Below are 26,287 nucleotides of genomic sequence, written 5' to 3' on the forward strand. Positions count from 1 at the left end.
CCCAGCTAGTTTTTTGTATTTTTTAGTAGAGACGGGGTTTCACCATGTTAGCCAGGATAATCTCGATCTCCTGACCTCGTGATCCGCCCGTCTCGGCCTCCCAAAGTGCTGGGATTACAGGCGTGAGCCACCGCGCCCGGCCTGTTTTTGTTTTTATTTTGTTTTTCTTTTTTTTGGAGACAGGATCTTGCTGTAGACCAGGCTGAAGTGCAGTGGTGCGATCTCCGCTCACTGCAGCCTCGACCTCCCTGGCTCAAGTAATCTTCCCGCCTCAAACCTCCCAAGTGGCTGGGACTACAGGCTGCGCCAGTGCGCCCGGCTAATTTTTGTATTATTTGTAGAGACGGGGTTTTGCCAGCTAATTTTTGTTATTACTTGTAGAGATGGGGCTTCACCGTGTTGCCCAGATAGGTCTCGAACTCCTGAGCTCAAGCGATCCCTCGCTTAGGAGTCTCAAAGTGCTGAGATTACAAAAAAATTAGTTTTTATATGGAGAGGCAAATCCTTGGTTTCTGTAGGACCCATCCTGAACTATCGAATGCTATATAGTACATTTCAGACAAACTTAATACACTTAATATTTTTTCCTCTTTGTTTATCTATCTGAAGTCTCATACTCCATCTCTATCTAAAAGGAAGTTGGAGGGACTTCTTTTTAGATATAGGTGGAATATGAGACCTCTTTTGTTTTTGAGACCACGTCTCACTGTCGCCCAGGTTAGAGTGCAGTGCCGCCATCACAGCTCACTGCAGCCTCGACCTCCAGGGCTCAGGTGATTCTCCCACCTCAGCATCCAGGCAGGCAGGCGCCAACACACCCAGTTAATTTTTATGTTTTTAGTGGAGACCAGGTTTCGCCATATTGCCCAGGCTGGTCTTGAACTCCTGACCTCAAGTGATCTGCCCACCTCCTCCTCCCAAAGTGCTGGGATTACAGGCAGGAGCCACCGTGCTTGGCCTGGCAAATTTTCTTGCTGTGCTTTAAATTTTCTCCCCGAGTCCTATTTTTTTTAATTTCTTTTTTTTTTTTTTTTTTTGTTTTTGTTTTTGTTTTTTGAGATGGAGTCTCGCTCTGTCGCCCAGGCTGGAGTGCAGTGGCCGGATCTCAGCTCACTGCAAGCTCCGCCTCCCGGGTTTACGCCATTCTCCCGCCTCAGCCTCCCGAGTAGCTGGGACTACAGGCGCCCGCCACCTCGCCCAGCTAGTTTTTTGTATTTTTTAGTAGAGACGGGGTTTCACCGGGTTAGCCAGGATGGTCTCGATCTCTTGACCTCGTGATCCGCCCGTCTTGGCCTCCCAAAGTGCTGGGATTACAGGCTTGAGCCACCGCGCCCCGCCTTTTTTTTATTTCTTTAGAAATACAGTCTCTGTTCTGAATCCTTATCACAAGAAGCTTTTAAGGAGTGATGACTCCTCCCTCTCTGGTCAAACTAGGTTCTCTCCCTTCACTCAGATTTAATTTTTTTTGTCATACTTCCTCATCTTTTGACAGTTACAGTCAAACGACATGTAATACTTTCCCAATCAGCCCTTGGCGAGTAGTAGGTTTTGTAGGTACAAGTAGTCTCTGCACAGTACACTCGGGCCCACCAAGTGAAAGTCTGACCACGTCTCACTCCTCAGCTTATCTAACCAAGCAACACTGGAACTCTCAGGCCACAGCGTTCAAGTTGTCGCACAAAGGACATTATTCACATAGTGAGTACTGGGGCCTTTTTTTTTCCAGTCTGAAGTGTTATATCCCCCAAAACATTTCCTAACCAAGGCATGCTAGGCCAGGATAAATCGTGCCTGCACATGTAAAACAGACGGGTACAGTGGCTGCTCCAGTTTGGAGCACCCAGATCCTCCTATAAGAGAATATGGTTTACATTCCCAAATTAGTCATTATTAACGGGAAGGGAGAATCAGTAAGTGCATGTGAGAGTTGAGAGAAGACCAGTTGAGAAACCTTCAGATGTTCATTTTTGGCTTCTGACAGTCAATCAGAACCCATCTCTCACTCACATCCTATAAAACCGAGTTTTGTTAAAGCAGCGTCCTGCTTCTAGAGTCTAGGATAGCGGGATTTAGGGAACGGGTCTCCTCTACCTTGTCCAACTTGTGGCTTTTTGGGGTATCTCTCAGATTTATGAATATCTAGAGTTTTCCCTAGTTTTTCTGATAGCCACGGCATCTGAGGACCCTGTCTTTCCCCCTCCTAAGGTTCGAGTTTCCTCACCTTGGTCAGTTTTCCGGTCTCTGGCTAGGCTCCGAAAAGACTGTGGAGAGCGCGGCGTCTCTCTGTTGCTAGGGTAACAACTTTGTTTTGTTCCCGCCCCCCACCTGCCAACCTCCGGCTTCCCGCTTGACTTTTCTGGCCAATCATAGAAGAGTCTCATCTGAGCCAACACTGGAATCGACCAATCCGAGCGCGTCCAGGTCAGGGTCACTGGTCGCCCTTTCTAGTTAACCAGGTCGACCCCTTTTAAGCCTCAGTCTGCGTTAGCTTCACTTCAGCGGGAACCTGCCCACAGAGGAGGCCGGTTCTTTCCGGCTCGAGCAGGTCCGGACCCTCCCCTCTGGCGGCTACGCAGTCTCGGAGGCTTGCTCGCATAGTTCAGGGCCGGACAGCGAGCGGCGGCGGCTGCCACTAAGGTAAGTTTGTGGGGTTTTCATTTGTCCCGTTCGTCAGCACGCTTCGCTCTCTTTTACGCTTTTCCCGCGCGTGAATTCCCGATCTGAGGACTCGATCTCCAGCCAGTCTGGTGAGGCGGGGGCAGAAGGGTAGGGGCAGTGGGCCGGGGGTTGAGAAGGTTTTGCTACCGTCCTCCACGCCCCCCGCCTTTCACGTCTCCCCCACGCGACAGAAACACGTATTGTGCTTCCGTCCTGGCTTGGCGCGTGCGATCGTGTGTTTGTATGTGTGCAGGTGGGATCGCGTTTTATTCTCCTCTGTGGGCAAGCCTTCCGGGTCCCAAGTTCCCGGGGGAGCACCTGGTCAACTGCCACCTGGTTCCTGTGGGGCACTGGCTTGAGCTACGCGTCGCTCCCACTCTAGGGAAAATCGCGGCTCCGGGAGCTCTGCTTTTCCCGCCTCGGAGTGGAGAAAAGCAGGCGCGCCGCTCGCTTGCCACTGCTACGGAATCTGGTTGTCTTAAGTTCACTTAGAGATAGAGTTGTTACTCTAGTTTCCCATAAATTCCGTGGCTTGGTTTTAAACAAAGGGGCGGCAGGGGGATGGCGTAATAAATATTTAGAGTACTTAGGACTGATTAGCCATGATCAATAGTAGGACCCCACAGATGGTTTTAATGAATGGTTACTTTTGGTTATTCAGGTATTGGAATTTGATTATAAATGAACTAAACTGCTTCCCTTCTTTCTTTATACCATGCATTTCTTAACGACCATCCCATCTGGCATAGGGGATAGTGAAGTTTGATTAATTTGTCCATTCTACTTGTTATTATCTACGGTAAACAAAAAGTGGGGATAGAATAAGGTTATTGGCTAAAGCAACGTTATTGGCCTTTTAGCCAAATTACCAATACCTTAATTCCCCTTATTACTGTGAATGATCAGAGTTTAGGTGTCTTACATTTTGCTAATTCTTTAGATACTTGTGGAGCTTAAATTATAGATATTATGCCATCTCCTTTTTCTTGCTTTTTTGTTTTTATTCTGCCTCATTGTGCATTATTCTAAGTCTGTAATGCTCAGCCGGTGTTTTTCAGACCTTTTGACTGTGACCAACAGTAAGAAACAAATTTTATATTGTGACCTAGTACACATGTAGACAATATATAACCGACAACCATTTTTACAGAAACAACACTTAACATTTACTACCTGCAATATACTCTGATAATTTCCATTACGTTTTAAAAAATGTACACCACAACCCTCTAATGATTTGTCCCTAGATCTTTAGTTTCCAAACTTGTGTGTGCACTTTATTTAAGATTTATTGAAATAAAGAATTTATTTAAAATGCAGATTGCCCTGGCTCCCTCCAGAAATTGGTTCTGTGGTCTAGTGGGACCCAGGAAGGTATACAATATAGCATATATGAAATACTTGGTACAGTGTCAGGTGCACAGGTGTTCAGTGAATATTAGTTTTCTTCTTGAGGAACAAATGTTATTTATCTTTAGGGATATAATAAACTCTTCAAGGTTTCATCTGTCTCTGGCAAGGTGGCGTCCAATACTAAGAACTGTTTGTTTTCCCCAGGTAGAGGAAGTAGCGGGGTGGGGGATGGGTCCAGGATCTGAGATTAATCTTTAAGCAGTTGTCTTCCCTAAACAATGTCGGAAATACAGAAGCTTAGAGGCTGAGGAACACAAGGATTAGAGAGGTTCTGTGACTTTCCCAGGACCGTGCTGTTAGTAAGCAGAGACAACTGAATTTGACTCCTAGTTCGGTTTTAAAGTAATGAAACTTGAGAGATCTAAAATATTTTTTAGACTACACCCAAAGGTTTCTGTGGATTTATAGCTATGAAAAATGGATATAGTTTAGCTAATTATTTTATAATATATAGAGTGTTTTAAAACATTGGTTAAATAATTTATTAATGCAACATTGAAAGAAATTGAAGATGAAAAATCTCACTCAATTCTGCTACCATAATATAACTGATAATTCTGTTCCCCTCCTATCTTTATCCATATGTACCTATGTTTTTACATGATTGTGATCCTTTTTCGTGTACTTTTTTGTTATTTTTATTTAATACTGTTTTGGAAATTTTTTTCCATGTTGTGATAGTCTTTATCTTTTGCATTATTAACAGCAACCTAATATTTCATAGAGTGAGTTGGCTATAATTTACTTAGCCTAACTAACCAACAACAGAAAATAAGACACTATGTGTGCTTTGAAAAGAGAGATGTAGCCAGGTGCGATGGCTCACACCTGTAATCCCAGCACTTTGGGAGGCTGAGGCAGAAGAATCACTTGAACCCAGGAGTTCAAGACCAGCCTGGGTAACATAGGGAGCCCCCATCTCTATAAAAAATATTTAAAAAGTAGTCAGGCTTGGTGCCATGTACCTGTGGTCCCAGCTACTCAGGAGGCTGAGGTGGGAGGATTGCTTGAGCATGGGAGGTTGAGGCTGCAGTGAGCTGTGATTACGCCACTGCACTCCAGCCTGGGTGACAGAACAAGACCCTGTCTCAAAAAAAAAAAAAAAAAAAAAAAGTAAAGGGAGATGTGCTAATATAGTTATTCCATGATGTCTTGGGTTATTTAAAATCATTTCTATAACTTGTGTCTTACGTAACAGTGAGCTCAATAGGAAGCCTAACAGGAAGGCCAGATCTAGATCTGGACCTGAGCTGGGAGTTTTTGCCCCTTTTGGATGTATGAATTTGACAATCAAGATTTCTATGTGCTAGAGCAGGCAGTGATCAGCCCTGGTGTCCTTTATACATATGAGTTAGGTTGAATATACTTTTTAACTTTTTTTTTTGTTTGTTTTTTTTGAGACAGGGTCTGCTCTGTCGCCCCAGCTGGAGTGCAGTGGTATGATCACAGCTCACTGCAGCCTCAACTTCTGGGGCTACAAGTAGCTGGGACTATAGGCACATGTTACCATACCTGGCTAATTTTTTTTTTCTTTTTTGGTAGGGACTGAGTTTCACCACATTCCCCATTGCTGGTTTCGAACTCCTGGGCTCAAGCAATCCACCTGCCTCAGTCTCCCAAAGTGCTGGGATTGCAGGCATGAGCCACTGGGCCCCGTCATGAATGTTCTATTTTTTTTTTTTTAAAGACAGTCAAGTGAAGCCATGGGAGTGGAGAAGGAACAAAGAACTCTGTAACTGGTTGTGATTAATTAGTTGTGTTAATAAATACCACTGTACTCAGACCAGCCTGAATTTACTTTTTTTTACTAAGTATAGACATTTTTTAAATGACTTACTTTAAAAAATATGTGAATCACAGCAGCTTCACATAGGTTCAAGTGCCATAGTAACACTCACACTGATACTTTATGAATATCTTTTTCAAAGATTATACGAGTGTATATTAATTTATAATTTAAACAATTTTTATAAAGGAGCCAATTAAGCTGGCTGGGAGAATAAAAGCTACAATTAGTCTATATAAACATATCTCCATTTTCAAAGCACACATATAGTCTTATTTTCTGTCATTCTAAAACATTACTTCTTTAAAATTAAGAAATATTTCAAACAGAAAAATAGATTTATGCACCATCATCCATGTATCTACCGAAGATTTAACAATTGTTATAATTTTGCCACATTTTCTTTAAGGTGTTGATCTTTTTAAAGAACTAAAACATTACAGCTATCTCTTTATACCTCGTCCCAATCTCATTTCCTTCCCATCCCAGAGATACTTTTCCAAAGTTGGTACATATTTTTCCAATCTATATTTATAAGTGCCCTGACATGCGGCCATAAATAGTTTGTAATGTATTGTTTTGTGTGTCTTTAAGATTTATATAAATGGTATAATTTATTATTCTGCAGTTTTGTTTTTCTTTTTTGAGACAGGGTCTCATTCTGCTGCCCAGGCTGGAGTGCAGCCACGTGATCTTGGCTCATTGCAACCTCCACCTCTTGGGCCCAAGTGATCCTCCCACCTCAGCCTCTGGAGTAGGTGGGACCACAGGTCTACAGGTGCGCATCACCGTGCTTGGCTAATTTTTAATTTTTTTTGTAGAGACAAGGTCTCACTGTGTTGCCCAGGCTGTTCTTGAACTCCTGGGCTCAAGTGATCCTCCTGCCTTAGCCTCCCGAAGTGCTGGGATTACAGGTGTAGCCACTGTGCTTGGCCCAGCAGCCTTTTTTTTTTTTTTTTTTGGTCAGCAGTGTTTTTGAGATTTTTAAATGCAAATAAAGTTATTTTTTATTGCTATATAGTATTCCAATATATGACTAAATCACTTTTAAAAAAATCTCCATTCCCTTATTGCTGTTGGACATTTAGGTTGTTTTAAATATACAGATAAGATTCATATAAATCACGCAAATATTGTTATGATTCCACTTGCATGAGGTACCTAGAATAGAGTAATTCATAGACAGAAAGTAAAATAGAGGTTACCAGGGGCTGAAAGATGGAGAAAAAGGGAGTTAGTGTTCAGTAGGTACAGAGTTTCTGTTCAGGATGATGAATAATTTTTGTCAATAGATAGTTGTGACAGTTGAATAACATCATGAGTGTATCTCATATTACCAAAATTGTATGCTTTAAAATGGGTAAAATGGCAAGTATTATATGTATTTTACCACAATTAAAAAACTAAAAATTAGAAACATAAGAATTATGCTTATTTTTTCAGAAGCATATGTTTAATTGCTTTATTTTCTGTGGAGTGAGGCCATGAAAAAAGCGAACATCCTATTAAAAAATAAACTTTAAGTTATATTAGCCAGATCTGTTTTTCCTTGTAAATAATAGTTTTTGAGGTCTTTATATGACAGCTTTTCTTACTTGTATGTTTGTAAAAGGTTTTTATGATTATCATTCTTCAGAATTCTCCAGTTTTTTGTTTTTTGAGGGTTTTTTTGTTCTACTTTTCCAGAGTTTTGGGGAAGATTCTTATAAATATGAGCATACCTTTGAGGCTGTCTTTTGCATTTGACTGCTATTCACCAGTTAGTTTCCTTAGCTAGTTCTTTCAAGTGTTTTACTCTCTCGCCTCCCCTCACCTACCCTCCGCTATTCCCTGCCCTCTCTTGCATTCCTCCACCCCCTTTCCAAGCAGCCATACCTCTTCCTAGGTCTTCATGCCCACACATACACTCTGTTATCCCTTGGGTCCTTCTCAGCTCCTCCAAGATTCTCTCTCTCTCTCTCTTATTTTTTTTTTTTTTTTTTTGAGACAGAATCTCGCTCTATTGTCCAGGATGGAGTGCGGTGGCACGATCTCGGCTCACTGCAACCTCTGCCTCCCAGGTTCAAGTGATTCTCCTGCCTCAGCCTCCTGAGTAGCTGGGATTACAGGCACTCACCACCATGCCTGACTAATTTTTGTATTTTTAGTAGAGATGGAGTTTTACCATGTTGCTCAGGCTGGTCTCGAACTCCTGACCTTATGATCTGTTCACCTTGGCCTCCCAAAGTGCTGGGATTATAGCCGTCGGTCACCATGCTCGGTCTGATTCTCCCTCTCTTGATTCTTTCTGGCTTTGGTCCCACTCACCCCTGGTTTTTCCTTTTCCAATTTTGTAACTGCTAAAGTCTCTTACTGAAAATGAGCAATTTACAGTCTTCAGCAATACCACTCTTTTAACATTTGAAGAATTGATCCTCATTTTGGGATTAAAATAAAAACTTTTTCTAGGTCTTAAAATTATATTCTGACCTTAAGGCTTTGAGAAGCTATAGTATGAAGGGGGAAAAAAGAACTTAATATGAAAGATAATCAGCAAATTATACTGTTTAAGATGTTTGATATGAACTTGAAACCAACTTCACCTCTCCCTGTCAATTTCTCTCTGGGAACAGAAACATTTAGAGTAAGACATTAGTAATTCAGTTTTTACTTCCAGAGTTGGCATGCATAACTATTACTGACAAATAGGGTCATTACTGTGCTTTCAGGCTTAGATTTTTCTACTTTCTTCTTGAGTACTTTTTCTGGAAGACTTTTTATCTTGGTGGTGCAAGGGGTTTCTTCTGTGAATTTGTACTTCCTTTGCGTCTCTGCCTCTCTAATTAATGATGTGTTAAACAATCATATGTATTGCCAGAGGTTGCTATTTATAGAAATGGTTTTATAACATGACTAATCATATGTGAATTTTCAGGCCAGATCTCTCAGTCATGATGTTCTTGAGAAGGTTGAGTGCCTTCGTGGAACTTGATGATTTTCAAGTAACTAGGCAGTTTAGGGAAAATGTTGCCTCTAAAGAAGAATAGTCTATTTGCTTCTAAGAAACTAGGAACAATTTTTAATAAATTATGTGGCTAAGCTTCTGTGCCAGTCACCTCTTGACAGTCATTTCTCAAAGTAAATATAGGGGAATTAATCATTACTCTCAAAATCATTTATACTTTTGAGACAGAAATCCTTAAACATTATGCTGAAATGGCTTATAATAGGTACCCAGGCTTGAACTGATTTTGTTTCTGCCTTTTGACACACAGTAGATTTATCTTCCTAATGATGTGTTGCTTAAGCTAGTATTAAAATAGAAGAATTGTGTCCGGTTCCTTCACTTACTAGTTGCTTGACCCCAGGAAAGTTAGTGTCTCAGAGCATCTGCTTCCTCAGCTATAGAATGGAGATCAAAATACCTTTTTGGTTTGTTGTTAGGTAATGAAGGTAAGGGATTTCAGTTTCAGTAAGCGCTTCCTTTTATCTTTTTCCCTTTATATTTCATAAGAGAGTCTAGAACTTTAGTGGTAAAATGGTGTGTCCTGAAATGACCTACCATCATTTATTGATTCTAGATCAGGTTTCCTACTACCGAGAACACTCCCAGAATCAATAAATAACAGTAGGTAGTACACAGAGCAGATAATTTGCATGCTGATACATGAGCTAGATGAATAGTAATTTTTTAAAATTATAGTTTGAAATCCAGTTTATGTTCACTCTCTGGGTCAGCTGATAGTGTGTCCAGAATTGGTTCCTTCCGGTGGATTCCTGGTCTCCCTGACTTCAAGCGTGAAACTGCGGACCCTCACGGTCAGTGTTATAGTTCTTAAAGATGGTGCGTCTGGAGACTGTTCCTTCAGATGTTCGGATGTGTCCAGAGTTTCCTCCTTATGGTGAGTTCGTGGTCTTGCTGACTTCAGGAGTGAAGTCGCAGACCCTCATAGTGAGTGTTACAGCTCTTAAAGGCGGCGTGTCGGGAGTTATTCATTCCTCCTGGTGGGTTTGTGGTCTCGCTGGCTTCGGGAGTGAAGCTGCAGACCTCTGCAGTGAGTGTTACAGCTCATAAAGGTGGCACGTCCGGAGTTGTTCATTACTCCCGGTGGGTTCGTGGTCTCGCTGGCTTCAGGAGTAAAGCCGCGGACCTTCGAGGTGAGTGTTACACCTCAAAAAGGTAGTGCGGACCCAAAGAGCCAGCAGCAGCAAGATTTATTGCTAAGAGTGAAACAACAAAGCTTCCACAGCATGGAAGGGGACCCGAGTGGGTTGCTGCTGCTGGCTCTGGTGGCCAGCTTTTAGTCCCTTATTTGGCCCCGCCCACATCCTGCTGATTGTTCCATTTTATAGAGTGCTGATTGGTGCATTTACAAACCTTTAGCTAGACACAGAGGCTGACTGGTGTGTTTTTAGAGTGCTGATTGATGTGTTTACAAACCTTTAGACACAGAGTGCTGATTGGTGCATTTACAATCCTTTAGACAGAAAAGTTCTCCAGGTCCCCACCCAATTAGCTAGACACAGAGCACTGATTGGTGCGTTTTTACAGAGTGCTGATTGGTGCATTTACAAACCTTTAGCTAGACACAGAGTGCTGATTGGTGCATTTACAATCCTTTAGCTAGACACAAAAGTTCTCCAAGTCCCCACCGGACCCAGAATCCGAGCTGGCTTCACCTCTCAATAGTGCTCTATAATTATCTTTGATTTGCTGGTTCTTCACCAGCAGTGAGGATAACCCCAGCATTATATTTTGGAAAGCTTTCACATAGCACTTTACATAAAATTAAATTAGACAAGGTAATATATGTGAAGAGTCCTTTGCAAACTTATTTTTAAAATAATATTTTGGTTACTTACTTAATGGAACCGTGAGAATTTTAGAAGTGAGGAAACCGAGGCTTCAAATGCATTTAAATGACTAGAACAGTCTAGTGGGCATCAACACTCATTCAGTTGTTTTCTTTCTCTCCAGCCATTTAGTTAATGCAGTAAGCCCCATTTAGATTGGACTGCCAGGTAGGGAACATTCTGCTCATTTCTAGTAGCCCTTCCAGTGAGCTCTGATGATTTTTGGGGGCCTAGCGGGCTTTCTGCTGAGGGCCTTTATCATCTAGTATTTCTTTCTTTGAATATGTGTGCTTGCATTGAGTCACCCAAGAGAGACTAAGCTGGGCTCAACATACAAAGCTGTAGTTTTGTCAGCTTTAAGCTCCTGTAGTTAGGCAGTGTGGATAAGGAGAGGTTACTTAGAAGAGGAAGAGAGGTCGTCTGGAGAAACCCAACAAGGCAGAGATAGAGGATTCCTATTGATTGCCACAGATAGGGAGTACAGAGCTGTTTCCTATTTTTTAATAAAGTAATGATATGCATAGGGAAGCTAAAGTGTGCTAAGTTCCTGTTTGTTAAAAAAGGATAGGGAATACTGATTAATTTCAGACTTTGTTTTAAAAATTATAAATTTAAGTATGTGTTAAAAGAAATAATTCAAGAGAATGCATACGAATTAATAGAATATGTAACTTCCACACCTGGGAAAAATTAAGAGAATAAAGAAAATCTCATCAATCCAATATGCAGAAAAAAGATAAAATATATATAATGCCTGGCAAATAAAAAACACAAAGTAAGACGGAAGAAAAATTCAGTAGTGTCAGTAGTCACAATAAATGTAAGTTAAACTCACTAAGAGACTGTCAGATTGAATTTAAAATATTTCGGCTATGCTACTTACAAAAAACACATTTAAAATGACCCAGAAAGGTTGAAAACAAGGGAATAGAAAAAGATACACTAGGCCAATACCAACCTAAAGAAAAATGGTGAGGCAACATCAGTGTCAGACAAAATATGATTTAAGGCAGTTTAGTAATAATTAGTTACTTCACACTGATAAAGGAAAGAAAATTTACCAAGAGTCTGTCGACTGTGAACTTCATATAGGCCCCTAACAATACAGTCTTGAAATATATAAAGGAGGCCGGGTGTGGTGGCTCAGGCCTGTAATCCCAGCACTTGGGGAGGCTGAGGTGGGTGGATCGCCTGAGGTCAGGAGTTTGAGACCAGCCTGATCAACATGGTGAAACCCCGTCTCTATTAAAAATACAAAAAAAAAAAAAAAAAAAATTAGCCAAGCGTGGTGGCACTTACCTGTAATCCCAGGTACTTGGGAGGCGGAGGCAGGAGAATCGCTTGAACCTGGGAGGCGGAGGTTGCAGGAGGTTGCAGTGAGCCGAACTTGTGCCGTTACACTCCAGCCTGGACAACAAGAGTGAAACTCCATCTCAAAACAAACAAATAAACAAATAAAAGAAATATATAAAGGAAAAAGCAATGGGATTATAGGGAGAAATTTACAATTCGTAATAATTGGAGGCTTTTAAACACCTTTGTCAGAAACTGGTCAAGCAAAATAGATTAAAAAATAAAAAAGCTAAAGATATGAAAGATTTTAAGATCTAAATGAGATGGAAGGGCAAGTATCTTTAATTCCAAATTTTTAGTGACAAAAATGTACTTTTAGTGCAAAAAGTGATTTTTTTGTTTTATTTTTCAAATTTCTAAGGCACAAAAAAATTAAAGGTATGTGCTACATTTAATAGGAAGATTCTTAAATTATTTCCAAAAGAACAGAAATTCCATAAATGCAAGGGCATAGGGAAAAAAATCCACCTTTTGATGGCTACCAGAAAACTTTATTTTTGTCTGCAATATGACATTGATGACAGTACCTAAATCTGGAAGTGTCTGTCAATTTCCTTTACAGGATAAACACCCACTATGGTTTGACAACAATTAATTTTTTCTATCAATATTTATATTATCATCATGTATATTAAAACATATAATACATAAATAATTATGTTATAAAACCTATAATAATATTATCATAATTTATAACAACATAGCACTTGTAACCTCAGGAAAGTGGTACACTTGGGAATATAAAACTAAACACAGCAAATGCTCGTATTCTAAGTTCATAATGCCTCCCTTTCTGTGCCTTCCAGGATTGAGTTGTTACAGTTGAAATCACCATTTGGAGCTCGCATTTAAAAAGTTTTAAGATGTGTATAAGACTTAAAAATAAGCATATTGTAACTAACACATTCAGATAAATGTTGTCCTTCACAGTTACTCTTGGTAAAGTTTTCCCTTATACCCATGACACTAACAGTATTTAAGATGCTGTATCTCAGCCATTAAAGAGGTACATTTTTTTGAAATCTTAACATCTCTGAAATGGAGGCAAGTCTAACAGTTGAATGGTATCTTTTGGCCAGGTGGCAGTTGTGACATGATAGTTGTTCCTGCATGCACAGATAATATCAAAATCTTTAGGATCAAAACTTTCACAATGGATGACTGAAGTGAAAAATCCCTGAGGCAATGGAGGATCACCTTCAACTCTTAGAAAATAGTGGTTGTGGGGAGAGAATGGAAGAGATAGAAAATCAGATTTAGTTATCAATATGCTGAAATGGGAGACAAAAGGAAGCTAGTCTACATATTTGCAAAGCTGACTTAAGAGCATAGCAAAAATGGCTTTTAGTTCTAAGTTATTTTTTAAAATGCTGCTTTAACAGTGCTCCTGGTGGCATAGACGTTATCAAGAAATTTATGTTGACAATTGGGGGCTGGCACGGTGGCTCATGCCTATAATCCCAACACTTTGGGAGGCTGAGGCGGGCGGATCATCTGAGGTCAGGAGTTTGAGACCAGCCTGTTCAACATAGTGAAACCTAGTCTCTACTAAAAATACAAAAATTAGCCAGGCATGGTGGCACACGCCTGTAGTCCCAGCCACTCAGGAGACTGAGGCAGGAGAATCGCTTGAACTCGGGACGCAGAGGTTGTAGTGAGCTGAGATTGCACCACTGCACTCCAGCCTGGGTAACTGAGGGGGACCGTTCCCCCACATCAAAAAAAAAAAAAGAAAAGAAAATTGGACTCAATGTGAATTTTAGAGATACATTAACCAAGTTACTTTGCTTACACGTTTTTCTAATGTATGCATGTTTGATTAAAATATATGTCTACAATGAAAAGAGCTCTTTCAAAAAGTGTTTAAAAATTAAATAATAAGGAATTATGACAGGTTGGTGCTTTTTCTCCCTTCCTTTCTTAGTGATGCATAAAGTAATGCTACTCTTAGCTTTAATGAAATATTTTTGAAACTGATTTGTTAGAATTGCCTTTCAGAGCTACTGTGTTAAAAACTAATTTTTAGTCATCTCATTTTATTAATTTTGACTGGGATAGAATTATAAGTTCACAATGATTTTTCCCTTAACATTTTAAGATATTTTCCCACTGTTTTCTAATGTTTATTATTGCTAATGAGGAGTTTGCTATCAATCTAGTTGTTGCTCCTTATTAGGTAAATTTGATTTTTTTTCTCTCTGATAACTATGAGAATTTTTTCTCTATAAGGTTTCAATATATTGTATATAACGGGTATGTGTGTTTGTATGGTGGTGAGGAGGGATTGCCTGCTTGTATTTGGTGGCTTTTTTAATCTGAGAACTAATTTTTCTTCACTTCTAGGAAATTCACTTATCAACTCTTTGAATACTGCCTCTTCCATTCTATTTTTTCATTCTCCGTTCCTTCTGGATATATATTGGAGCTTCTTTTTCTCCTTATCTCTTAATTCTCTCCCCTTTGCATCTTTTTTATTTATTTATTTTTATCTACCCTCTAGTACTGGCAGATTTTTTTCTGTTCTCTCTTCTAATTTGCTATTTTTTTCTCTTCAACTGTGTAGTCTATTATTTAAATCTGTCGTTTGAGCATTTTTATTTCTAATACTGATATGCGTTTCTTGGATTTCCTCTTGGTTCTTTTTCACATTCACTTAGTTTTATGGATGCTATTTCTTTCTTGAACTCTTTGAACATATCAAACATATATTTTGATGTGCTATTCAGATTGTGCTTTTATCTCTAATTTCTTGGATAAGAATTCTCTTATTTTCTTAGGTCTAAAGATGATTTACTTAGATGTTTTGCATTTCTTGTCTGTGAGTTAATCTTCTGAGGGCTTTTTATGACTATATGTGACCTAGGAAGTGGAGATGTCCCTTTTGAGTAATGTCATGGGCAACCTGCCTGGACCTTGAAGGTTTTATCAACTCCTAACCAGTTTTTATGATAACATCTTATCTCGAAGTTTCTATATCACAAATAAAGATAAATTGAATTTGAGCCATCTATGCATATCTTCTGTAGCAGTTTGGGATTCTCACATGTCTCTATTGTCTTTTCCATCTTCCTGTAGATGTTTCCCAGATTTAACTTCGCTAGGTCTCTGCTGATTCAGGAGCCTGTGGTCTTACCAGGTAGCCTTAAATCATACCCCAAATTCAGCATTGTATTTCCAGCTATTAAGGCGTGTATCTCATTCAAGGTATCACCTTGGGCTAAGCAACATTAACTTCTGCTCATGGGTATGAATTCCCTTTCTGTCTGACACTTGGAAAATTGTCCTTCTTTCTGGAAAAACTTTGCTTTGTATTTAAAAAAAAGTTTTTATTAAATGATGGTAAACTGGTATTTCTTTTTTTATTTTTTATTATTCTTTAAGTTCTAGGGTACATGTGCACAACATGCAGGTTTGTTACATATGTATACATATGACATGTTGATGTGCTGCACCCATTAACTCGTCATTTACATTAGGTATATCTCCTAATGCTATCCCTCCCTCTCCCCCCCACCCCACAACAGGCCCCAGTGTATGTTGTTCCCCTTCCTGTGTCCAAGTGTTCTCATTGTTCAGCTCCCACTGATGAGTGAGAACATGTAGTGTTTGGTTTTCTGTTCTTGTGATAGTTTGCTGAGAATGATGGTTTCCAGCTGCATCCATGTCCCTACAAAGGACATGAACTCATCCTTTTTTATGACTGCATAGTATTCCATGGTGTATATGTGCCACATTTTCTTAATCCAGTCTGTCATTGGTGGACATTTGGGTTGGTTCCAAGTCTTTGCTATTGTGAATAGTGCCACAATAAACATACGTGTGCATGTGTCTTTATAGCAGCATGATTTATAATCTTTTGGGTACATGCCCAATAATGGGATGGCTGGGTCAAATGGTATTTCTAGTTCTAGATCCTTGAGGAATCACCACACTGTCTTCCACAATGGTTGAACTAGTGTACAGTCCCACCAACAGTGTAAAAGTGTTCCTTTTTCTCCACATCCTCTCCAGCATCTGTTGTTTCCTGACTTTTTAATGATTGCCATTCTAATTGGTGTGAGATGGTATCTCATTGTGGTTTTGATTTGCATTTCTCTGATGGCTAGTGATGATGAGCATTTTTTCCTGTGTCTGTTGGCTGCATAAATGTCTTCTTTTGAGAAGTGTCTGTTCATTTCCTTTGCCTACTTTTTGATGGGGTTGTTTGTTTTTTTCTTGTCTATTTGTTTGAGTTCTTTGTAGGTTCTGGATATTAGCTCTTTGTCAGATGAGTAGATTGCAAAAATTTTCTCCCATTCTGTAGGTTGCCTGTTCACTCTGGGTTTCTTTTGCTGTGCAGAAGCTCTTTAGTTTAATTGGATCCCATTTGTCAATTTTGGCTTTTGTTGCCATTGCTTTTGGTGTTTTAGACATGAAGTCCCTGCCTATGCCTATGTCCTGAATGGTATTGCCTAGGTTTTCTTCTAAGGTTTTTATGGTTTTAGGCCTAACATTTAAGTCTCTAATCCATCTTGAATTAATTTTTGTATAAGGTGTAAGGAAGGGATCCAGTTTCAGCTTTCTACTTATGGCTAGCCAATTTTCCCAGCACCATTTATTAAACAGGGAATCTTTTCCCCATTTCTTGTTTTTGTCCGGTTTGTCAAAGATCAGATGGTTGTAGATGTGTGGTATTATTTCTGAGGGCTCTGTTCTGTTCCATTAGTCTATATCTCTGTTTTGGTACCAGTACCATGCTGTTTTGGTTACTGTAGCCTTGTAGTATAGTTTGAAGTCAGGTAGCGTGATGCCTCCAGCTTTGTTCTTTTTACTTAGGACTGTCTTGGCAATGCAGGCTCTTTTTTGGTTGCATATGAAGTTTAAAGTAGTTTTTTCCAATCCTGTGAAGAAAGTCATTGGGGATGGCATTGAATCTATAAATTACCTTGGGCAGTATGACCATTTTCACCATATTGATTCTTCCTATCCATGAGTATGGAATGTTCTTCCATTTGTTTGTGTCCTCTTTTATTTCATTGAGCAGTGGTTTGTAGTTCTCCTTGAAGAGCTCCTTCACATCCATTGTAAGTTATATTCCTAGGTATTTTATTCTCTTAGTAGCAATTGTGAAGGGGAGTTCACTCATGATTTGGCTCTCTGTTTGTTTGTTATTGGTGTATAAGAATGCTAGTGACTTTTTCACATTGATTTTGTATCCTGAGACTTTGCTGAAGTTGCTTATCAGCTTAAGGAGATCTTGGGCTGAGATGATGGGGTTTTCTAAATATACAATCATGTCATCTGCAAACAGGTACAATTTGACTTCCTCTTTTCCTAATTGAATACCCTTTATTTCTTTCCCTTGCCTGATTGCCCTAACCCAGAACTTCCAACACTATGTTGAATAGGAGTGGTGAGAGAGGGCATCCCTGTCTTATGCCAGTTTTCAAGGGAAATGCTTCCAGTAAACTGGTATTTCTAGAAGTTTGGAGTACGAGGGAGCAACTCCAGCGTGGCTTATGTCCACCATCTTTTCTTTGAGGTCTCATTGAGAGCTCTAATTTTTTTTCCCATTCTTCTCTTATCCTCTTTTAGGGTTTGGAGTCATGAGCAGGTTTAATTTTGGAGGAACTTTACAGATGGGTTCATTTTTTGGCTCTGCGAAAACAGCAGCGACTACTTCCACTACAGGGTTTATTTTCTCTACATCTGGTATAGGAGGATTAAATTTGAGGGTTTTGTCCCAAACAGTTACAAGTACATCTTCATCTTCCACTGGCTTATTCACATCCAGCTCCAGCTACACAGACTACAGGATTCATTTTTGGAACACTGGTTGTGTCAACTCCTGCCCCAGTAGCAACTGGATTTTCCTTAGTGTAAGAGCAATACAGTTTCTGATTTTTTTAGTGGATACAAAGGTAACTGTCTCTGAGAGACAAACTGGGTAAAGAAATGGTATGTTATTTCTAAATCAACTATTTGTGGCCGGGCACAGTGGTTCACACTTGTAATCCCAGTACTTTGAGAGGCTGAAGCAGGCGGGTTGCTTGAGCACAGGAGTTTGAGACTGGCCTGGGTAACATGGCAAAACTCCATCTCTACAAAAAATACAAAAAATTAGCCATGTGTGGTAGTATGTGCCTATAGTCCCAGCTACTCAGCAGGTTGAGGTGGGAGGGTTGCCTGAGCCTGGACATCGAGGCTGCAGTGAGCCATGATTGCACCACTGCACTCCAGCCTGGGTGACAGAGTGAGATGCTGTCTCGAAAATAAAAATCTATTTGGAATTATGCTTTTCATTCCCAAGGTAGTCTACCAAATTGAAGGCATCTCAGATTTGAGGCACAAGGCACACTGAATTCTGATCTGTGGTCTCCCTTCATTTTATGTGAACCATAGGAGGAGTACTCACTGAATTTTGGAAATGTATCATCTTGAAATTAGGCTACTTGCTGAATAAGTGACTCTTTAGAGAGATATTTTTCTATTGGTCATTGTAATGAACTCATTATATAGTTTTCCTTTATGCATCTCAGAATTTTAAAGGAGATACTCATTTTATGCCTTTTTAGGTAAATCCATTTGGTTTTTCGTAGCACTGATAGCCTCATGTCTTTTAGTAGCACCTGAGAACCTGGTGAAAGCAAGGGTATTACCTCTGGAATTCTCCTTTATCCTGTTACAGTTATCTAATAACTTGTAATTGAATGCTAAATAATCTTTCTTAGGAGGATTAATTTAAATATTGAAGTATTTTGTCATGGGTCATGAAATACATTTAAAAATTTCTAAACTTTTCTGAAGTTTGGTTAGTGTGGAAAAAACATTAAAAATCTCTAAAAATTCTTTTAAAGAGATGCGTGTCGTTTGATTTAATGTCTAAAACAAAAACTTATGTTGTTTAATAAAGTGCTGGACTGGCAGAAAGAGGAAGTATAAGTCCTTTTTTTTGAGATGGAGTCTCACTCTGTTGCTAGGCTGGATTGCAGTGGCGCGATCTTGGATCACTGCAACATGCGCCTCCCGAGTTCAAGCGATTCTCCTGCCTCAGCCTCCTGAGTAGCTGGGATTACAGGCGTGCGCTACTGTGCCTGGCTAATTTTTGTATTTTTAGTAGAGATGGGGTTTCACCATCTTGGCCAGGCTGGTCTCAAACTCCTGACCTTGTGGTCCACCTGCCTTGGCCTCCCAAACTGCTAGGATTACAGGTGTGAGCCACCGTGCCCAGCCATACAAGTCCTTTTGTCTCCACAGAAGACAAAATTTTCTGAACTACTCTTTCCCCATTAAAACATTTTAACATGTTTTTCCCCTTAAGGTGGATCAAATTAGGTAACCTTTATCTATGAATGAGAAATATGGAGCTCTGTACATGTATTCCTATATTAATATCTGGTTATCTTCCTGTATTGAGATGAAATAACCTATAGAACAAAACCTTCACATTTAAAACTTCATTTGACAGGAGCCGTGTTATCTAGTTGCCTTTTAATATGTCAGATAACTATTATGTTGATTTTTGTGTCCTTTTTTTCTGTTTAGAATGTGCCTGTATCAAAATATCTCATGTAACTGTAAAGTTATACACCTACTACACCCACAACAATTAAAAAAAAAAAAAAAAAGTTGGGCAACACTGCTTCCACACAACCTACAGTGATTACAGGGATTTTAGGGGTAGGTGCCAGCACCCTTACTAATGCTGTAACTAGCAATACCCTGTCACATGAGGTGACAGCATCCACTCCTTTTGCTTTTGGCTCTGCTCCCTCCTCTGCTACTCAGGTTTTTCATTCATCGGTGGAGGCACACCTCAGACTGGGAGCACCAGTCTAAATATTGTTTCCATGAGGCATGCAGTTCAGCCAACAGCATTTGTAGGCTTACCCCTTATTCCTGCTACTTAGGCATCTAGTGGCACAACTGCTGTACAACCAATAGCTCCTTTCATCCTTGGCAGACAGTCCACAAGTAAGGTTTGAGCTCTGCTCTCTAACGGAGAAGGACAGTATTCAAGATTGGTTTTGAGATTCTTAGTTGATTGATTCAAATCCAAATGTGGTCACTTCTCTCGTTGGAGGTTAGTGTTATTGATGAATATAGCAGAAATTAAATACAAAGTGCCCCTTCTGGCTTATAGTTTTAGGTTTAGAACAAATCAATCTTTGTTTTGGAAAAAGCAACAAACTCCTGAGAACCAGTAGTCTAGACAAATTGGCATATAGTAATCAGAGTTACCCTGAAATGTTTTGTTCAATTGTTTAATCTTATGTTTTACAAGTATTTCTTGTTCACAATCTGCTGATTGTTTTTCTTCCTCTCTTAAAACTTCTGAAATGAAATTTATCAGGAGGAACAATAGAACAGGAAAGCATATATTTAGGGTATATTATATTATTTTAGAGAATATTATATGATGTAATAAGTCAGTTATATGGCATGATTGGGAAATGGTATGTTCTTGCTAAAATATTTTGGCTAGTGGAGACATCTTATATGCTATATATATACTATACATGGGTAACCAGTTTCCAATTAGGTTTCAGTAAAATACATTTAACCTGTATTCACCATTAATAAGAAGACATTCAGGATCTTGCTAAACCAAAATGCAGTTAATAAAATGTTATATACACTGGACCATATACTATATAATCTTTTGGGAATGCCTTTTTTCACTCAGCATAATTTTCTGGAGATTCATCCAGATTGTTGTGTGTATCCTTCCTTCCTTCCTTCCTTCCTTCCTTCCTTCCTTCCTTCCTTCCTTCTTTCCTCTCTCTCTCTCTGTCTCTCTCTCTCTCTGTCTCTCTCTCTCTTTCTTTCTTTCTTATTGAGACAGGGTCTCACTCTCGCTCTGGCTGGAGTGCAGTGGCACCATCATGGCTTACTGCAGCCTCGACCTCCCAGGCTCAAGTGATTCTTCCACCTCAGCCTCCTGAGTAGCTGGGACCATAGACGTGCATCACCACACCTGGCTAATTTTTTTGTATTATTATTATTACTATTTGTAGGGACAGGGTTTCACCATGTTGTCCAGTATGGTCTCAAACTCTTGAGCTTAAGCAATCCTCCTGCCTTGGCTTTCCAAAGTGCTGGGATTACAGGCATGGGCCACTGTACCTGACCTGCTTGTTTTTTTTTATTGTTGCATACTATTGTATTGTATGGATGTATTACAGTTTTTTAAAAAATATTATCTATGAATAGATACTTGTATTTTTTCTACTTTTTGGCTATTATGAATAAAGCTGCTATGAATATTTGTGTACTGATTTTTTTCATGAATATAAGTCTTCATTACTCTGGGATAAATACCCAGGAGTGGAATGTCTGGGTCATATGGTAGTTGCATATTCAGTTTTATAAGAAACTGCCAAACTTTTCCATGTTAGCGGTACCATTTTAGATACCCACCAGCAATGTATACAAGATCTAGTTTCTCTGTATCTTCACTATCATTTGATATTACTACTATTTTTTATTTTAGCCATTTTTATAGATAGTGATATCATAATTATAGTTTTAATTTACAGTTTCTCTGATAGTTAATGATGTTGAGCATCTTTTCCTGTGCTTATTTGTCATCTGTATATCTTATCTGTTCATGTCTTTTTTTAGTGAGAAAAAAAGCATCCAAAATAGCAATGTATTATATGGGTCCTTTCTGCATGAGGATTTGAGTAATGTCAGTGGATAATATGATTTTACAAAAGATAGAATGCTGTTTGTGATTTTTTCTATTTTTAAACTTATACCTAGGTATTTCTCTTTTTTTAGAGATTGTAGATGATATAGTGTTTGCTTTTCATCACTAGTATATAGAAATACAGTCGATTTTGTATGTCTATCTTGTATCCTGAAACATTGGAGAACTCATTTATTCTAGGAGATTTTTTGTAAATTTCTTATGATTTTTCTACGTAGATAATTATGTCACTTGCAAATATAGATAGTTTCATTTCTCCCTTTCCAATCTGGTTGCCTTTTTTTTTTCTTGCCTTAATGCAATAGCTAGAACTTCCAGCACTGTTTTGAATAAGAGTGGTGAGAGCAGGTTGCCTTGTTATTGATCTTAGGGGGAAAACATTCAGTCTTTCACTATTAAGCATAGTCTTAGCTGCAGTTTTTTGTTGGTGTTCTTTATCAAGTTAAGGAAATTCCCCTCTCTGTATTCCAGTTTTTTTAGTGGGGTGGCGGGGAGTTTTTACCATGACTGGGTGTTGAATTTTTTCAAATGCTTTTTCTGTGTCAATTGATATGGTCATGTGATTTGTTTTCATCATCCTGCTAATACAGTGAATTACATCAACTGGCCCTAAATATTGTAACAACCTTGCACCTCTGAAATACATCCCACTTGTCATGGTATATAGTTCTTTTATATATTGTTGAATTATATTTGCTATTATTTCATTAAGAATTCTTGCATTTATGTTCATGAAGGATATTGGTCTGCAGTTTTCTTTTTTCTATTGTCTGTCTGGTTTTGGTCACTGAGTAACACTAGCTTCATAAAATGAGTTCTCCTGTTTTATTTTCTGAAAGAAATTCTTTAAACATTTGGTAGAATTTTCCAATGAAATCATCCCAACCCGGAGATTGATTTTTGGGAGTTTTCACATTTATGAATTCAAATTCCTTAATTGTCATAGGGCCAGTCAAATGATGTTTCTCATATTGACGAATTGTGGTAGTTTATGTTTTTTGAGAAGTTGGTCCATTTCTTCTAAATTATTAAATTCATGGGCATAGTATTCTTTTGATGTCTGCTAGGTATGTCATGATATCCCCTGTTTCATTCCTGATATTGGTAATTTGTGTTTTCCCTCTTTTATTGTCAGTCTTACTAGAATTGTTAATTTTATAGATCTTCCCAAAAATCAGCTCTTGGCCGGGTGCAGTGGCTCACGTCTGTAATCCCAGCACTTTGGGAGGCTGAGGTGAGCAGATCACCTGAGGTCAGGCGTTCAAGACCAGCCTGGCCAACATAGCGAAACACCATCTCTACTAAAAATACAAAAGTTAGCGGGGCATGGTGGTGCGCGCCTGTAATCCCAGCTACTCGGGAGACTGAGGCAGGAGAATTGCTTGAACCTGGGAGGCAGAGGTTGCAGTGAGCCGAGATTGTACCACTGCCCTCCAGCCTGGGCGACAAAGCCAGAATTCATCTCTAAATAAATAAATAAATAAATAAATAAATGAATAAAAGAATCAGCTCTTTGTACGATTGATTTTTTTATTGTTTTCGTTTTTAATTTTACTGAGTTTTTGCTCTTTTCTTTCTGTTTGCTTTGCACTTATTTTGCTATTTTATTTCTTGGTTCTTCCGTTGGGAACTTAAATTATTGATTAGACTTTTCTTCTTTTCTAATGTGTGCATTTAATGCTATAACTTTCCCTGTCTGTACTGCTTTGTGTCTCACAAATTTTGATAGGATGTATTTTCATTTTCATTCACTTTGGTGTATTTTTAAATTTCTCTTGAGACTTCCTCTCTGACCCATGTGTTATTTAGAAGTGTTCAGTTTCCAAATGTTTGAAGATTTTCCTGTTATCTTTCTAGTTCAATTCAATTGTAGTTGGAGAATGCACTCTGTATCATTTTAATTCTTTTAAATTTGTCGATGTTTGTTTTATGGCTAAATATATGATCTATCTTGGTATTTCTTTCATGGGTACTTGAAAAGTATGTGTATTCTTTTTCTTGTTTTGTTTTGTTTTGTTTTTTGAGACAGAGTCTAGCTCTGTCACCCAGACTGGAGTTCAGTGGCATGATCTGCAACTTCCACCTCCCACGTTCAAGCGATTCTCCAGCTTCAGCCTCCCAAGTGGCTGAGATTACAGGTATGCACCACCATGCCCGGCTAATTTTTGTATTTTTAGTAGAGACAGGGTTTCACCATATTGGCCAGGCTGGTCTCGAACTCCTGACCTCAAGTGATCTGCCCACGTTGGCTCCCAAAGTGCTGGAATTACAGGAGTGAGCCACCATGCCCAGCTCGAAAAGTATGTGTATTTTTTACTACTATATAATTCATCCATGTAACCAAAAACCACTCGTACCCCAAATGCTATTGACATTTTTTTAAAGTAGTAGATATGTAGGATGAACAAGTCTAGAGATCTAATATATAACATCATGAGGATTGTAGTTAACAAAATTGTGCTGTATTAAGAGTATCTGCAAAACTGAGTAGATTTTTGCTGTTACACAAAAAATGGATAATTATGTAAGATGATGGGTATGTTAATTTGCTTAACTATAGTAACTTTTATTATTTGTATGTATCCCATAACATTAGGTTGAATATATTAAATATACCCAATAAATTGATTTTTAAAAACAAAAAGTATGTGTATTCTGCTTTTTTGGGTGAAGTGTTCTATAAATGTCAATTAGATCCTGAAGGTTCATGATGCTTTTGAGTTCTTCTGTATCCTTGCCAATTTTCTGATAAGTTCTATCGGTTGGTAAGAGAGGGGTATTGAAATCTCTAACTGTGTAATAGTGAATTTCTCTGTAAGTTTCATCAGTTTTTGCTTTACGTATTTGGAAGCTCTGTTGTTTGGTTCATACACATATGATTACTAAGACTTTTTAGAGGATTGGCCCCCTTATCATTGTGTAAATATCCTCCTCTGTCTATGGTAATTTTCTTTGTTCTGAAGTCTATTTTGTCTGCTAATAATATATCTACTCCCTACTCTCTTTTGTTTAATGTTGCATGGTATATTTTTTTCCTATCTTTTTACTCTTAACTTGCCTATATCATTACTTTTGAAGTGACTTTCTTACAGACAACATATAGTTGAGTTGTGTTTTTAATTCCCTGTACCAATTTTTAATTGGCATATATAGGCTATTTACATGTATGATAATTATTGTATTGCTGTATTAGGGCTTATATCTGTCATTTTTTAAATTATGATTTTCATTTCTCTGTTTTCCATTTCTGCCTTCCTATTGGTTATTTGAACGTTTTTTAGAATTCCATTTTGATTTGTCTATAGTGTTTTTGAGAGTATCTTTTTGTATAGCTTTTACGGTCACCCTAGATATTATATACAGTCTACTGGCATTGCTGTTTTACCAGTTTGAGTGAAGTCTAAAAATTGTTCCTCCCTGTATGTCCCTTAACCCTTCTCCATTTGTAATGTAATTGTCTTAAATATTTCCTCTACATATATTTAGAGCCATATCAGATAGGTTTATAATTTTTGCTTCAGCTTTTAAACATAATTAAGAAAACTGAAGGTAAGAAGGAAAGCCTATTATATTTACCCATATGTTTGCTTTTATTTGTTGTTTTTCACTTCCCGAGGTCCCAAGATTCCTTCTTTTATAACTTCCTTTCTGTTTTAATTTAATTGCCACAGGCTCACTGTGTCGCCCAGGCTGGAGTGCAGTGGTGCGATCTCGGCTCACTGCAAGCTCTGCCTCCCAGGTTCACGCCATTCTCCTGCCTCAGCCTCCCGAGTAGCTGGGGCTATTTTTACGGTAGTCTATTGGCAACAGATTTTCTGAGCTTTCCTTCATCTCTCAATGCCTTGATTTCCTCTCTTTTTTCCGGAGGATATTTTCGTTTGCTCTGAGTTGACAGTTCTTTCAGCGCTTGAAAAGTATTGGGCTACTTCTTTCTTGCTTTCCTGCTTTCTGATGAGAAATCCTCTGTCATTCAAGTAGTCTTTTCTCTCTTGGTGAGATGCCATTTTTCTCTTACTGCTTTCAAGTTTTTTCTTTGTCTTTAGTTTTCAGAAGTTTAATTGTTATGTGTCTTTGTGTAAATTTCTTTGTGTTTATCCTTTTTGGGTTCGCTCTGCTTCTTGAGTCTGTTCATTTATGCCTCTTTCCAAATTTGGAACATTTTCACCTATTTTTTCTATCAGCTATTATTTACTTTTTAGCGCTACCCTCTTTCTCTTCTTGTCTTTGATGACATGAAAGTTAAGTTCTTGGTTATAGTCCAATAGGACCTGATGCTCTGTTAATTTTTTTTCAGTCTATTTTTCCCTGTTGTTTGGTTTGGATAATTTCTATTATTCTATCATCCTGTTCACTGATTTTTATTTCTATACTCTCCCTCTATTCTACTACTGGTTTCTTCTACCAACCTTTGCATTTCTTCTATTACAAATTTTTCATTCTAAAATTTTTGCTTGGTTCTTTATAACTTCTCTTTCTTTGCCAAGAGTTTCTTTCTTTCTTTCTTTCTCTTTCTTTCTTTCTTTCTTTCTTTCTTTCTTTCTTTCTTTCTTTCT

The 26,287-nt window shown here is 38.6% G+C and overlaps 2 protein-coding genes across 3 annotated transcripts in view; one reads left to right on the top strand and one right to left on the bottom strand.

The window, feature by feature from the left end:
• Positions 1–2,299, bottom strand: part of DNAAF6 (dynein axonemal assembly factor 6) — a 40,964-nt gene extending 38,665 nt beyond the window's left edge. The window contains exons 1-2 of one of the 2 annotated variants that reach the window (XM_026451991.1): positions 2,222–2,278; positions 1,517–1,791 (exon numbers count right to left, since the gene is read on the bottom strand). The gene's annotated coding sequence lies outside the window, so the exon portion shown is untranslated. Of the gene's footprint in view, positions 1–1,516; positions 1,792–2,221 lie in introns of both variants that reach the window. The other variant, XM_026451990.2, reaches the window with a different exon arrangement.
• A 170-nt stretch (positions 2,300–2,469) lies between these two features.
• NUP62CL (nucleoporin 62 C-terminal like) overlaps positions 2,470–26,287 on the top strand; it is an 85,784-nt gene continuing 61,966 nt past the window's right edge. The window contains exon 1 of the mRNA XM_023203052.1: positions 2,470–2,637. The gene's annotated coding sequence lies outside the window, so the exon portion shown is untranslated. The remainder of the gene's footprint in view (positions 2,638–26,287) is intronic.

This window comes from Piliocolobus tephrosceles, chromosome 12, assembly GCF_002776525.5.
Source record: "Piliocolobus tephrosceles isolate RC106 chromosome 12, ASM277652v3, whole genome shotgun sequence".
NCBI classification, from domain to species: Eukaryota; Metazoa; Chordata; class Mammalia; order Primates; family Cercopithecidae; genus Piliocolobus; species Piliocolobus tephrosceles.